The 14,196-nt window shown below is 43.2% G+C and overlaps 1 long non-coding RNA gene across 1 annotated transcript in view; it reads left to right on the top strand.

Annotated features, from left to right (window-relative positions):
• Positions 1-14,196, top strand: part of LOC138993217 (uncharacterized) — a 205,726-nt gene that overhangs the window by 101,456 nt on the left and 90,074 nt on the right. The window contains exon 2 of the long non-coding RNA XR_011468252.1: positions 8,432-8,473. This is a non-coding gene — a long non-coding RNA (uncharacterized lncRNA). The remainder of the gene's footprint in view (positions 1-8,431; positions 8,474-14,196) is intronic.

Genomic DNA, 14,196 nt, shown 5'->3' with positions numbered 1-14,196 from the left:
GATACAGAAGAAGCTCCTTGAGTGTAGATCCTTGGCTAAGATTCCTATTGATGCAGAGACAAGAGAACTAAAAAGACAAGTTATATCCACCCCCAAATATCTAATATACTAATGGTGAGATAGGAACATAAAAAGTATAACAGATACTTATATTCAACAAGGGATGAACTGGTAGGTAAAAAGAATAGTTACTGGCTTAAATAAATTATAAAATACAATTTGTAGTTCTTAATCTCTTAACAAAATAGTCCCAGGGAGATAAAGTACAACATAGGGAATATAGTTAATAATATTGTAATAACTATGTATGGTACCAGGTGAGTACTTGAAATATTAGGGGACCACTTTATAAAGTATATGATTGTCTAATCAGTATGCTGTAGATTTGAAACTAATACAAAATAATATTGCATGTAAACTATAATTGAAAAAAAATTAGTAGTGGACAAAACAGTTTATAGAGTACAGACAGGTACATGTTGTCAGGCCTCGCACTCTGATTGTGTTTACTGGGGTTGATTTCTTAGACAGTATTCTCCTACTAGAGGCCCGGTGCACGAATTCGTGCACTGGTGGGGTCCCTCGGCCTGACCTGTGCCCTCTTGCAATCCAGGACCCCTCAGGGGGTGTCAGACTGCCAGTTTAGGCCCGATCCCTGCAGGCCAGGTCAAGGGACCTCATCGGTGCACGAATGCATGCACCAGGCCTCTAGTATGCATATAAGATCTTTGGTTAATCTCTTCCCGCCCTCTCCCTTCCCCGCTTCCCTCTGAGATTCATTAGTCTGTTTCATGTTTCCATGCCTGTGCATTGAGCATCTGCTCCCTGGTGGTCAGTGCTTGTCATAGCTACCAGTCGAACGGTCTGATGGTTGCTTAGGCTTTTATATATATAGATGCTCTTTGTTCCACTCACAATATTCTCATCTCTGCCCTCTAATATAGCACCTCTTACCTTTAAAAAATGCAGCTTAGAGAAAAAATGATTGGTCAGAAGAAGATCTCCATTTCCTTTTATCTTAGATTGTGTAACTCCCTTAAAACCTTTTTTGGGTTTCTTATGTATCACATTACAATCTGCTCTATTAGTAAAAATGCACATCCACAATTATTTTTGAGATAGTCTTCCCCCACTAGACTTATCAGGGCTGTTTTTAAGTTAGACTTCTATAGAAACATGCCATAAAGATTCTCAGAAACAGATTCATTTATTAACCATAACTTTAAATCTTTTAGAGAGATTAACAAAGAATTATATAGCCACACCTTTGATTGAATTTTTAATATTAGACTACTTCTTAAAAAACAAACCATGAAATAGTTTTATTTTCCCATTTAGAAAGTCTTGCATTACATTCTCACTAAATTTTGTTTGTAAAGTGAACACATTACTATATGCAGCAAAAGTAGCCAGTTGACGCTTCCTGATAATTTCCTTAGCCAGGTTTGCAAATTCATTAGGAATATTTTTCTCCTCTAGTTAACTCAGATGACAGTTTGGTACTGCTACATTAAACAAATAATCTGTTTTCCATCTTCCAAAAGCAGTTTCCTTCAAACTTAACTAGACTCTATACATTTTTGTCACCAGTTTACAAGACTTTGATAATAATTTTCTCACCTCTTTTTCTTCCTCTACCTATTGCCCTGTCTGAAACCCCTCAATTTGTGAACTAGATTTTTGTATGAAAACAGCCCATCTCTAGGTATCTATTTCTATATCAGTTAGCCTTTGTTGTTCTACAAAGCACCCATAATTAATAAATATAAAACAGCAACTATTCAGCCTGGCCAGTGTGGCTGAGTTGGTTGAACATCTTTCCATGCACCAAGAGGTTGCCTGATTGATTCCAGGTCAGGGCACATGCCCAGGTTGTGGGCTCCATCCCCAGTAAGGGGCTTGCAGGAGGCAGCCAATCACTGTTTTCTCTCATCCATATTTCTATCTCTCTCTATCTCTCTCTGAAATCAATAAAACCATATCTAAAAACAAAACAAAGACCCCAGCAACTATTCAATCGCCTCATGATTGTCTTGATCAGAAATTTGGGCTGTGCTTAGCTGGGTAGGTCTTCTTCTGGTGTCACCTGGGTCACTTATGCAGCTGCAGTCATTGGTATCTCAACTGTGGGTAATCTAAGATGTTGTCACTCATGCACCTGTTGATAGCCCCTTCAGATCAGCCTGGGCTTCTTCATGTGGAGGCAGAAGAATCTTCAAGATCAAGAGAGCATAAGCTTCAGTGCACATTTGATTGTCACACCTCTGTGCAGTGCACTTCAGGCTTGCTTATGTCTCATTGATCAAGGCTCACCACATGTCCACGCCTGGAGTAAGTGAGGAAGGGAGCCTCACAAGGGTGTGGACAGAGCGAGCAGAATTCATCGGTGGCCATTATTCTAACATACACAGAGAAGTATCTCTTGACAGCCTGAGACTATGTTATAGTGCCTCATTTTCTACTCTTTGAACCCAGAACTTCTCCTTTAAAACACTTAATTGATTGTATAATTTGTTATTTAACTTCTGACTTCCTAGCAAAACGTATGCTCCTGGGGACAGATTATATCTTGTTCACTGCTCTATCTTTAGCACAAAGTGAATGTTTGTGCATGGTAAGCACTTAAGTGTTTGATGAATGAGTGATCGAATAAAAATAATCCTAAGGGAAGCTCTACAGTCTTCTCAGTTCGTTTTCCTTTAGGATCTAACATATCTGAGCTTAGTTGCACATCAATTTATTTCCTTATTTATTACCTGTGTGCCCTTCTAGAGTTGCATAATGTTGGGAACCTCACCCATTGTGTTTATTTTTAAAAAATGCCTGCAAACATTATACAACAATAAATATTTAGAAATACAGAGAGAATGAAAGCAATTTAAAATATATTCAATAAAATTAAATATTAACTTATTAATATGAGACAAAATATAGTATATATATATAAATAGGTTGATGGTATAAATATCTTCTACATATATAAAAGCCTAATATCCGAAGTGTCTGACCGTTTGACCAGTCGCTATGGTGCACACTGACCACCAGGAGATAGATGCACCGACCGGTAGGTTAGCTTGCTGCTGGGGTGCGGCAGATCGGGACTGGGTGAGATGGGCTGGACATGCCCTGGAGCCCCCCACCCCCTCCCCGGTCCCTCCCTGGCCCCGTTCATGCACTGGTGGGGTCCCTTGGCCTGGCCTGTGCCCTCTCACAATCTGGGACCCCTCAGGCGTTGTTGAAGAGCCAGTTTTGGCCCAATCCTCACAGGCCAGGCCGAGGGACCCCACAGTTGCACAAATCCATGCACCAGGCCTCTAGTATTAATATAATATACTCACTCTCCATTCTGACCAGGTGGTAGGATCAAAACTCATAGGCCACTCAAATAAGCAAGCCAAGACTGAAACAGGTAGGGTCTCTCTTGGTACCTGAGCCAGACATTTATTTTTCTGGAAACAAGTTTCATTAAAAGAGATGGGGATTAAAGAGGTGGGAAAAGTGCCCTGGGGTGGAGTCACAGTGGGAAAGGCATCCCAATTCCTTGGGTCTTAGGAGGAACATGGGTACAGACCACAATGGACAGGAAGTGAAGGGGGGCGGGGATTGCATCATTTTGCAACAACATTGACAGAGAAGCAGGCTTTTCCTCTCTTCCCTAACACCTCTCCAATGGGGACATGGCCATATGAATTCTCTTGCCAACATCCAGGATACTCAGCCAGGGTGACACTCTAGGAACCTGGAAGCTAAGTGACCTATGAGAACAAGGAAGAGTTAACACATTATAAGCCTGAACACAGATTCCAGGGATTTACTATCATATTTTTACATTCATTTGTGTTTGTATTTATTGACTAGAGGCCTGGTGCATGAAAATTGTGCGCTAGAGGGATCCCTCAGCCCAGCCTGCACCCTCTCGCAGTCCAGGAGCCCTTGGGGGATGTCCGACTGTCAGAGGTGGGAGAGGCTTCCGCCACCGCCACTGCACCTGCCAGCCATGAGCCTGGCTTCTGGCTGAGCAGCACTCCCCCTGTGGGAGCGCACTGACCACCAGGGGGCAGCTCCTGCATTGAGCATCTGCCCCCTGGTGGTCAGTGAGCATCATAGTGACCCGTCGTTCTGCTGTTCTTTCAATTTGCATATTAGCCTTTTATTATATAGGATGTTATTAAAATTTTAGCTGAATACTTATTGCTATACTCTTATAGATGCCTAAGCTGTGTTGAGGAACCAGTACATAATCTCCACTGTGGTGAGAGAGACACAAGGTATTATTTTTGATGACTAAGGACGAAAAAGGACTTCCCCATTTTTCATTGCATTGACAAACCCCTGACCATGTCCACAGGATATGAAACTGTCCTGCAGGGCCTGGGCAGCCTCAGCCCAAATCTAATGAAGCTTTTGGCCTGGATGACAGAGCCGCTGGGAGGCCAGTGACTGAGTCCATGCGAACACTCCAGGAGGATGTTTATCTCCATCTAGTCCAGGGATTCTCAGCCTCTCCTGCAAACCTCAGCCTGAGTACCTGTGCAAGCCTTTGGACTGACCTAGCTGTGGGTTTGATCCCTGGTTGTGGTGCATACAGGAGGCAATCGAGTGATGTTTCTTCTCACATTGATGTTTCTCTCTCTCTCCCTTCCTCCCTCCCTCCCTCTCTCCTTTCCTCCCTCTCTCTCTAAATATCAATAACATATCCTCATGTGAGGATTAAAAAAATAATCAGGTTCCAATACATTGGCCAATTTCCAAAGCTTTTTAATGATAAGACTTGTGCTAACACTTATCGGGGTCCCAGGGTGCACCAGTGTCTGTGCTAGGAACGTGCACAGATATCTGCTAACTTACACTCGCCATCAGGGTGTGTACAGGTGTTCTCCATCTGGCAGAGAAGTGGAGGCTCAAAGCAGTTCAGGAATACCCTTACGGTGGACAGAATGTGAAACCTTTCATTCATGTCGCTCATTCCAAGCGTCTATTATATTCCAAGCCCTGAATCGGACCTGTCCTTGAAGGCCATTATTTTGCTTCCACCATCTGAACTCCTTCTGCCAGTGCAGTTTAGCTTCCAGAAAGGAGGCGAGGAGGGATGTGAAAAGGGAAAGTAGGCCTCAGGCCTCAGGATGTGAGAGACAAACACCCAGGTCCATCCCAACCCTTCCGCACTGCTGCCTCCATGGTGCCCAGACCCTCACCTCTGTGACCCAGGCTGGTGTTTTTTCCACCAACATCTCCCTTGAAAGGATAACAAAAGTGTTTTCACTGGTGCTGTTGTCATGTGATCAAAGCATAGCTCAGGAAATGGGGTCCCTCGAAAGCTGTTTATCTAAAATCTCCTGTTTCACCCGTTGGCACATTTTAAGAGAACATTCTGCACCTTCTCTCCCAAGGGCAAATATTTCAGTTACCTGTGTCCTGAGAGCCAGGCTGAGGCCACACATACTCTGCTTAGGAAAAGAAAACATCAGAGCAGTTTCCTTCGTGCTCACATCCACTGCCCCCACCCCCATCTCTGCTCAGAAATCCTGATAGAGTCTCTCACAGGAAGCTGGAGTGGGTCAAGGCAGGGAAGAAGTAAAGACAAAAAGTTCTAAAACCAGACTTAGGTGGGAGTGTTTTTTTATTGATGATAAAAAACAGTCCCTTTTTCTGGGTTATTCAGATGAGCTCCGAGTAAATATTTACCTTTTCAGCTAATGGGTCTGTTCAGGGAGTCCAGGGCTCCCAGACAGCCCAGCTGATGGATCACTCTTTGCTTCCCCCCGTCCCAGGGTAGGCCTGGGCGAAATTATTTGGCATGGCGAGCCTGTTTCCTGTGGCATGTATGAGGAAAAACATTGGTCTTAGTGCCAGAGCGATGGGTGTGAGGGACCTCCCAGCTCTAGCCCTCTGAAATGATTTAATAGTCATATCGTCAGTGTTCCCGGAGAAAGACGGATGCTGGGGTCTGTAGCCCTCCCCTCCCCTGAGGTCTGAATGGAGCACTTTGTTCTTTGGTGGTTTCAGGGAGGGCTGTGTTCACACCACCCACATCCCTAACACACACAAAGCACACACACACACACACACGTAAAATTCACATAGATGAATGAATGAAACAAATACATATGGACACACTACACTGACACTTTGGAGGGCGGAGGCCAGTCCTTATTCATATTTGTGTTCTCACATTGCCTAGCAATGCCTGGCATCGAGCAGATGATTAATACATACTTTTTGGATGAATACATGCATAATTATCACTGGAACCATTTATTTAGCACTTAATAGGTGCCAGGTGTTGAAGGAAAGCTTCAACATGCTCTGATTTAACCCTTGCAGCAGACCATGACATCTGGCACGGTCCCTCTCCCCATTTCACAGAGAGGAGAAGTGAGGCTTAGACAGGCCAAGTGGTTTGTCCAAGGTTACACAGCTGCTCCGTGCTAGCAAGAGACATCTGACCCCAGAGTCTATGCTCCTAACATCTTCCTCTACAAACTCATGCACCCAAAGTGTAAGTCAGAAACACGTCAACAACAGCCGTTCCCTCACCAGGGTGGCGAAAATCGACCTGGAGGCCTTAGCTGTGTTGTGTCTCTGTCTCAGACATTTCTTCCTTGTCCTTCCTCCCTGTCCCCAGTTGTCAGACACTCAGTGGAGGCATCTGTTTCAGAGTAAAGGCTCTGCATTAAGGGGGGTGGGGAATGAACCTTAGATTTAGCTGCCTTCCAGCAGCACAAATATTTCCCTGAAGAGTAAACTGGCAAGTTCCTGACTGTGTCCACTTTCTCACACTGCCAGAACCAATGGTCACAGATCTAACATTTTAACACAATGCTCATTCATTATCCTGCAGTCTCGTAGGTCAGGAGTTCTGTGCAGGTGGAGTTGGGCTCTACCCAGGGTATCACAAAGCTAAAATGAAGGTGTGGGCCAGCTGGACTCTCTTCTGAAGACTTTGGGAGACAGAACTCACTTTCAGGCTCATTCAGGTGTTGGCAGAATTCAGTTCCTTGCAGGTGTGGGATGGAGGTCCCGCTTCCTTGCTGGCTTTCAGCCAGGAACTGTTGTTTGCTCTTAGAAGCTGCCCACATTCCTTCTCATGTGGCCCCTTCCACCTTCAAACAGGCCAGAGCATGTCAATTCCTTTTCATGCTGGGAATCCTTCTGATTTTCTCTTCTGCAACCTGCTAAAGAAAGCCTTCTTCTTTTAAAGCAGTAGTGGGGACCTTCTTCTTCTTCATTTTTTTTTTTTTTGTCAAGGGCCATTTGAATATTTATAACATCATTTGCAGGCCATATGAAATTATCAACTTAAAAATTAGCCTGCTATATTTGGTCAAACATTTAATTAACTCACCCTAGTAAATTGGCAGAGCCCGGCCAAATGATTTCTGTGGTCTTATATGGCCTATGGGCCAGATGTTCCCCAACCCTGCTTTAAAGGCTCATGTGATTAGAACCACCTAGATAACCTTGAAGGTCAACACCATTACTGAAGGATTAGGGATGGGATCTTGGGGGGCCATTCCTAGAAATTCTCCTTGCCATACTTTCCTGGATTGTAACTGAGGGCAAAGATAGGAGAAAGGTTGATATGGTGGGCAAAGGGGGTCGACCCAGGCACACCTAGGTAACGGGCAAAGCAGAAGGAAGGAATTGCATCATTTCTTCAAAAACAAGTCAAAGCACATCAGGGCAGAGCCAAGGATTTAAAAGGTGGCACTTAGTAGGCTCTTGAGAATGTGACTCTGAGCACCTGCTGTTCAAATGAACCACAAAGTTGCAGAGAAGGAAACCACACCTTCCTTGGTTACATAAGATGATTCACACCTGTGGACTCCTTTCTGGGTTGCAGGCACTGTTCCAAGAGCTTTACTTGTATTTGTTCATTCTATCTTTAGATAAGTGTGTGATATTAGGGTATTATTATCCCCATTTTACAGATGAAGAACAACTAGATTAAGGAAATCGCTAAACATTGTGCAGCTGGTGAGTGTGATAGACAGGCTGTGAAAGCAGACAACCCAGCTCCTGAGACGGGTTTTAACCATTGCACTGGACATACCTGGTGTGGTAGCCGTTTCGAGCGCCAGTCATGGGAGAAAGGACTAGAGCAAAAACTGGAACATCAAATAGGGGACTGCGGCTCTGTGAGGTGGGCTAAGGCCACTAGATGTCAGAGTGGTATGATGGGGAGAGCCTGGGGTTTGGTGTTAGAAGATCTGGTGTCATGTTGCAGTCACGAAAGTCTTGAAGGTTGTGACCTTGGGCAAGTCATTTCAATTCTCGGAGCCTCTGTCCCCTCATTTACAGAATGGGGAAAGAAACATCTCAATCATAATAGGAGTGTCATGTGGTTCACTGGTGTGCAAACATTATGTTGACGCGTTTTGTACATCGAAGACAGTGTTTTTATCTGATATTTGTTTGCTGTTTCTTCCAGACCCCAGGGGTGACGTGCTGCCAAGATGAATAGCCTTCTAAGGTAAGAACATTTTTTATATCTTTAGGCCTCGGTTCTTGCTCACCCATAAGTTTCATGTTAATTCTTAAAGAACTACCATTCATTCCAACTTTTTCTTTAGTTTGCCTTTGTCTGTATTTCCCTTCACACGTGAAGCGGCTGCTAGGAGTCGATGACCTTGAGGAATTCCACTGGAGATTAGTAGAGGGCATTTTCATTTCAATGTATGGGGATTTGTGATAGGAATTGGTTCAAACCATTACAGAGACCAGGAAGTCCCACGACCTGCCACCTGCAGGCTGGAGGCCCAGGACAGTCCCAGTCCACAGCCTGACAACCAGGGGAGCCAGGAGGGCCAGGAAAAGCTGAAGGAAGTCACTGGGGCTCTTAGTTTTCTCTGTAGATGAATAGAAGGGAGAGTCAGCTGATGAACTGAAGAACTCAAGGAGAAAGGTGATGGTTAGAGCTTTGGAAAAAAGAAAGGAAGTTGAGTAGACAGGACAGTGGGGAAAAGCATGTAATGAGAATAGAGCCACAGTTGTCTAATAATTATTCACCTTACTAACTATAGATAAGAAGTTTTCTTACCCTGGGAAACTGGAAGATGAAACAAGACTGTAATAAGATAAGATGCTAATATGCCTTGATGGGTCCTTTATTCAGAAAAGAAATAACATTTTGAGAACAGACCAAGGACAGGACACGCTTTTTTTGGTTGATGTGCCCAGACCCTGATCCCCTTTGGGAGTTTTTCTCAGGAACACTGACCATTCTCTGGTCCCAGGAATGGGCTGAGCTGTTTGTAGCATCATAGATTAGCCATCTTGTTATCAGACATTGAGCTCCTGAAGGCTGGACTGCAGACTCTACCCTCCCTTTTCCATGTTACACTTGCAGCTCCCCGGTGCACATAGCTATCTTCTTCCTCATGTGTAAATAACCAGCCAACTAGCAAGGGGGGTCAGAGCAGATTTTCATGGATGACCTGCTGCTCTCTCATACTGCTGGCAGTATTGGAACAAACGCTCATATATGATTCAACCCTGTCTCTGCTTAATTGGCTCAAGTAGTGACAGGCAGCCCAGACCTCTTGGTTGTCCGGTTACAGACACATGTTCAAAAAACATTTAGAGACTGGCAAAGATTGAAAATCATAAATTTGTTAAATTAGCATGATTGCATGAGTTTCGTTCAGTAGGTTGAAGTAGGGGCGCAGAAGCAAAAAATCCCCAGTGTTTGCTTGAGGCTCAGAAAGAAACAAATATTTATTAAACAGCTACAGTTCATCCATCTATTTTTACAAAAATGTCTATTGAATACCTGCTGTGTTCCAGACACTGTTTTAGGTATTGTGGATGGGACACTAAGACAGACTAATAATCTTTCCTGATGGAGCTTGCAATTTTGTGGCAAGAAACAGAATTGTAAAGAGGCAACTGAAAATTACAAATTGAGATTTATGTCATCAACTCTATGGTATATGTATATATTAACATCTAGATATGTGCATATATGTAGATACTGATGTTTACATGCACATATGTCTCTTTTGATATATATGTGTGTATCTCTATCTAGAAACACATTGAATTATCATACTGGCTTGTGAACCAGTATTCACTCATTTTATTAATGAGGCTCAGAGAGATTAAAGATCTCACAGTCACACAGATAATAACAGTCAGAGTCAAGATTTGAACCCAGATGCTATAACCCAGGCCAGAGCTCTTTCTATGGTTTCCATCTATACTACCGAGCTCCTTGGCAGGGTGGAGAGGTGGGAGATACGAGGGAAAGGGATAGCTGGGTATTGATGAGAGTGGACCAGAAATGACCAACCGAAAGGGAAAGGAGATCATGAAGCCAGAAAAGGGAGGGAGTTCTTGACTTGGAAAACAGGGAAAGGGGGTCAAAGGTCTGCAATTTTCCTGGAGGATGTGCAGGATATTGCCAGAAGGAGGGCGATGCGGGTGACGCGGGTAGGCTGTGGTCTGGTTCAGTGTTCTCCTGGAAAAGTGTGGCTTGGCATTCTGTTGTGAGCTTCTACTTTAAGATGGTGTTGGTCTTTCCTTGATGAGGCTATTCTCTTATTCCTAGCTAAGTTTTGGTGCCCATCACAGAGGAGCACGCACTAGGTCCTCCATACATTGTGAACTAAATGGGTTAATTCAGATATTTACAATGCACCTAGCAAAGGGTGAGTGCTCTAGACCAGCCGTGGGCAAACTACAGCCCGCGGGCCGAATCCGGCCCGTTTGAAATGAATAAGACTAAAAAAAAAAAGACCATACCCTTTTATGTAATGATGTTTACTTTGAATTTATATTAGTTCACACAAACACTCCATCCATGCTTTTGTTCCGGCCCTCTGGTCCAGTTTAAGAACCCATTGTGGCCCTCGAGTCAAAAAGTTTGCCCACCCCTGCATGGCAAGAGTTCCATTATCATTGTTATTGCTATTGTTGTTGCTTTTTCCCTGCAAGTAAGCTTATGCCTTAAAAAACCAAAAAAAGTCCTATATTTATTTGCAGGGAGGGCCTCTGGTGGTTTATTTACCTGTAGAGGAGGCAATTTCCTGGGCTCTAAGGCATATACAATTAGAGAAAAGAGAATCCCTTTGTTGATAATAAAACTCTTGATGAGGCATTTGATGAATACACTGGAGATCCTTTAATGAGCCCAAACCGCAGCCTCCTCAGTTTTGCTTCCTCTGACTTCAAGGAAGAGCAGTCTTGTTTCTTTTTTCCTCAAAGACCTTCATGCTGACATTCCAACTCACTCAGCATCACCTGAGTCAGCACATCATCGCAAATGACAGTCTAGTTCAGTGAACAAGCAAAATGGTTTATTTATAAGCCTCTTTCCCAACTGGGATCCTGGGAAAACTGCTGTCCTCAGAAGTAAATAAAGGTCAGGATGCCTTACTATATGCTCAGTGCAAAGTCTAGCGATGGTTGCTTCATGATGGGTGAGACTGCAAACTCTGAATTATTCCTGGACACGTTGGCATAAAATTCTAGGGGAGACTGTGCCTTGTTGACCCCCTTCACTCAGCAATTTTTGTATCTGCTGCCCCAATTGTAGGTGACACTCTTACATGGACTGTTATAATAATGGCTTCTTATCTGGTTTCTGTCTTCAAGTTCTCTGCCCACCCCCACTCCCTCTATTCACCCAAGAAAGATCTATATTCCTTAATCAGTTCCTACCACGTCAGCACCTCTCCATAAAGCTTAGAGCATCCAATTAAAACCTATCCATTACTGTTTGCCATGTGGTGGACAATGTACATCATCATTTTGGTCTGTTTGCATTTTATACTTCAGTACTTAGAACTTTTGAAATCTATATACCTGGCACAAAAATGTCATTAGGAACATAGGTTGAATAAAGAAATTATATCCTTTTATCTTCAATATCACTTCATCAGGTATTATTTACCTATTTCAGGAACTTGAAGTTAATAATGGTTCAGTAAATTGCCCAAGATTATAGGAGAGAACCCAGGTTTAAAACCCAAACCTAGCTGATTTCAGAGCTCACTTGTTAAACTAAGATTCAATGCTGGCTCAAAATGACATGTAAGCAACTGCTCTACATAACTTGACAATAAGTTCAGCCCTTCATCTCAAAATTTCCAGAATTATCAACCAGCTATTATCAACATGCCTCACATGTTGGTCCTCACTTTATTAAAATCCTACTTATCCTTCAAGTCCCATTCATCCCCCACCTCCTTTCAAAAACCAATGCAGATGGTCTCTATGGTAGATTCCCCTTTAAATTCCTGCCACAGACTCACCCAAGACTTATAGGACTTATACTTCAATGCTAATTATTAGCATGCTAAGTGGATCACTTGTAAAGGAGTGAGAGTTTTGAATTTTACTTTCCCCAAAGGGTCTGATAAAGTACTGGGCACCCGAAAGGGTCTTAGAAAATGCTCTATTTAATATTAAATTTGATATCAACCCCTGTCAAATCCTGTTTTCTCCCATCACAGTAGTGAAAGGCTATTTACCAGAAAATACTTTCTCCAGTTGGAGAAAATGTCACACGCCAGAGAGCAGCTTGGCCCAGACCCAAGGAGCAAGGTTCCTCATTGTCTAGATGGAGATTGAGAAAACGAGTTTTTTTTCTTACGAATCTGGGCCTTACTCCCAGGCTTCCCTCATTTCTGAAATCATGCTTCCAGGAACACGAAGTGTACACGTGCCTCCCCGATCCCCAACACACACATGCACATGCCCATTCCATGCAACTTCACCACACCCAGCCTCCTGAGCCAGAATCTGAACGTGGGGTGACATGGAGAACCACAGAAGTACAGCTTCCAGAATGGGTTCTGTGCCGCTGGAAAACAAGGCTGGAGAGCCTTTCTTCCAAGAGAGAGGACGGGGATATTTCTGGTGCATTGATTGGAAATCATCAAATAGAATCCTAAATGCCAAGGCCTGAAAACCCATCTCATCTCCACGATTCTTTCCTTCCCGTTCAAGGCTGGCAGAATTGAAAGCTGGGATAGCACCAAGGTATTTTTAGCAGTCTATATTGATTTTTTTTGTCCTTGGAAGCTACTGTTTTCGATTATAACCCCCAAAACAACAAATGAAAAAAGCCAGCTGTGGCAAAATCTCATTTAAGGCAGCAGCATAATGATCATGATATTACAATAATCATATGTTGGGCAGTATCTGAAGTTGCAATACTTGGATCTTCTGGCATAAAGACTCTCTCTGGAATGCTTTGCTGCCAGCATAATGCCTCTGACTGAGTGTCCTGTAACAAAACTATTATTAGGTCAATAGACATTTTAAGATGCGGCGCACTTACCTGCTGGCAAAGCATCAGCAGCACAAGAGAGGGATAGTCAATATCAATAACTGCCATTGGTTAAACAGTAGGAAAAAGCTGAAAATATGGACACTCATTAGAATTTTTTTTACACTATCTAGACGTTCTAGCTGTCAATCACATCGCCATCCATGGACTGACGTGACTGGCCTTAAACCTTTGCTGCCCTGGACCTGTGGAATACCAGGGACCAGACTAGCTAGATTTTATGGCTTTGTTTGTTCTAGTAAAATACTGAGCCTGACAACCTGTTGTCTTTTTCTCATAGATACATCAGCCAGCAAAGCTCTATTTGTGTCCCTGCCTAAAACACCGTAACATCCTGTCCCTGGCTTTTCATTTACTGTCTTTTTGTGTAGGTGGAAATGTTTTCTTCTCCTAGAGTTTCTGCCTATGTCCATAAAATAGACTCTGCCTTGTTCTCTTGGAAGTAGCCGTGGCCCTTCTCTCTCGTCCTGCTCTCTCATTTCTCCCCATGGAAGGAGGAGTTTGTAGAGGATTCTGAAATTGGTAAGGGATTAAATATGCATTACCGGGGCTTCTTTACTCATTTATTTTGCAGAGTAGCTTGTTATTGAAACTCATACATTCTTGGTGACTCCATGCTATATGTTATGGAGCAGCCTGTGGTTCCATAGGGATGTCTGTTACTCAGGAATTATATTACAAACCTTGATTATCATAATCACTCCAGCTACAGTCTTCAGCCCAGTTTATTCCATAGTGGACAGGTAATTTTGATCTCCACTTAACTGGTTTCAGGATTGATCCTTATTATAAAATGCATTTAACTATCACACTTGTGAATCGCTGTTCACTCTGATTTTACAGTTCAGAGGCTCAGAGAGGTTAAATATAGTATTAACTTCTCCTTGTCCCACAGCTACAAA

This window comes from Myotis yumanensis, unplaced genomic scaffold (assembly GCF_028538775.1).
Source record: "Myotis yumanensis isolate MYYU_CA2020_CCGP unplaced genomic scaffold, mMyoYum1.0.hap1 SCAF_15, whole genome shotgun sequence".
NCBI classification, from domain to species: domain Eukaryota; kingdom Metazoa; phylum Chordata; class Mammalia; order Chiroptera; family Vespertilionidae; genus Myotis; species Myotis yumanensis.
Note: the sequence above shows the minus strand (reverse complement) of the source record. Positions and strands in the feature narration are given on the sequence as shown.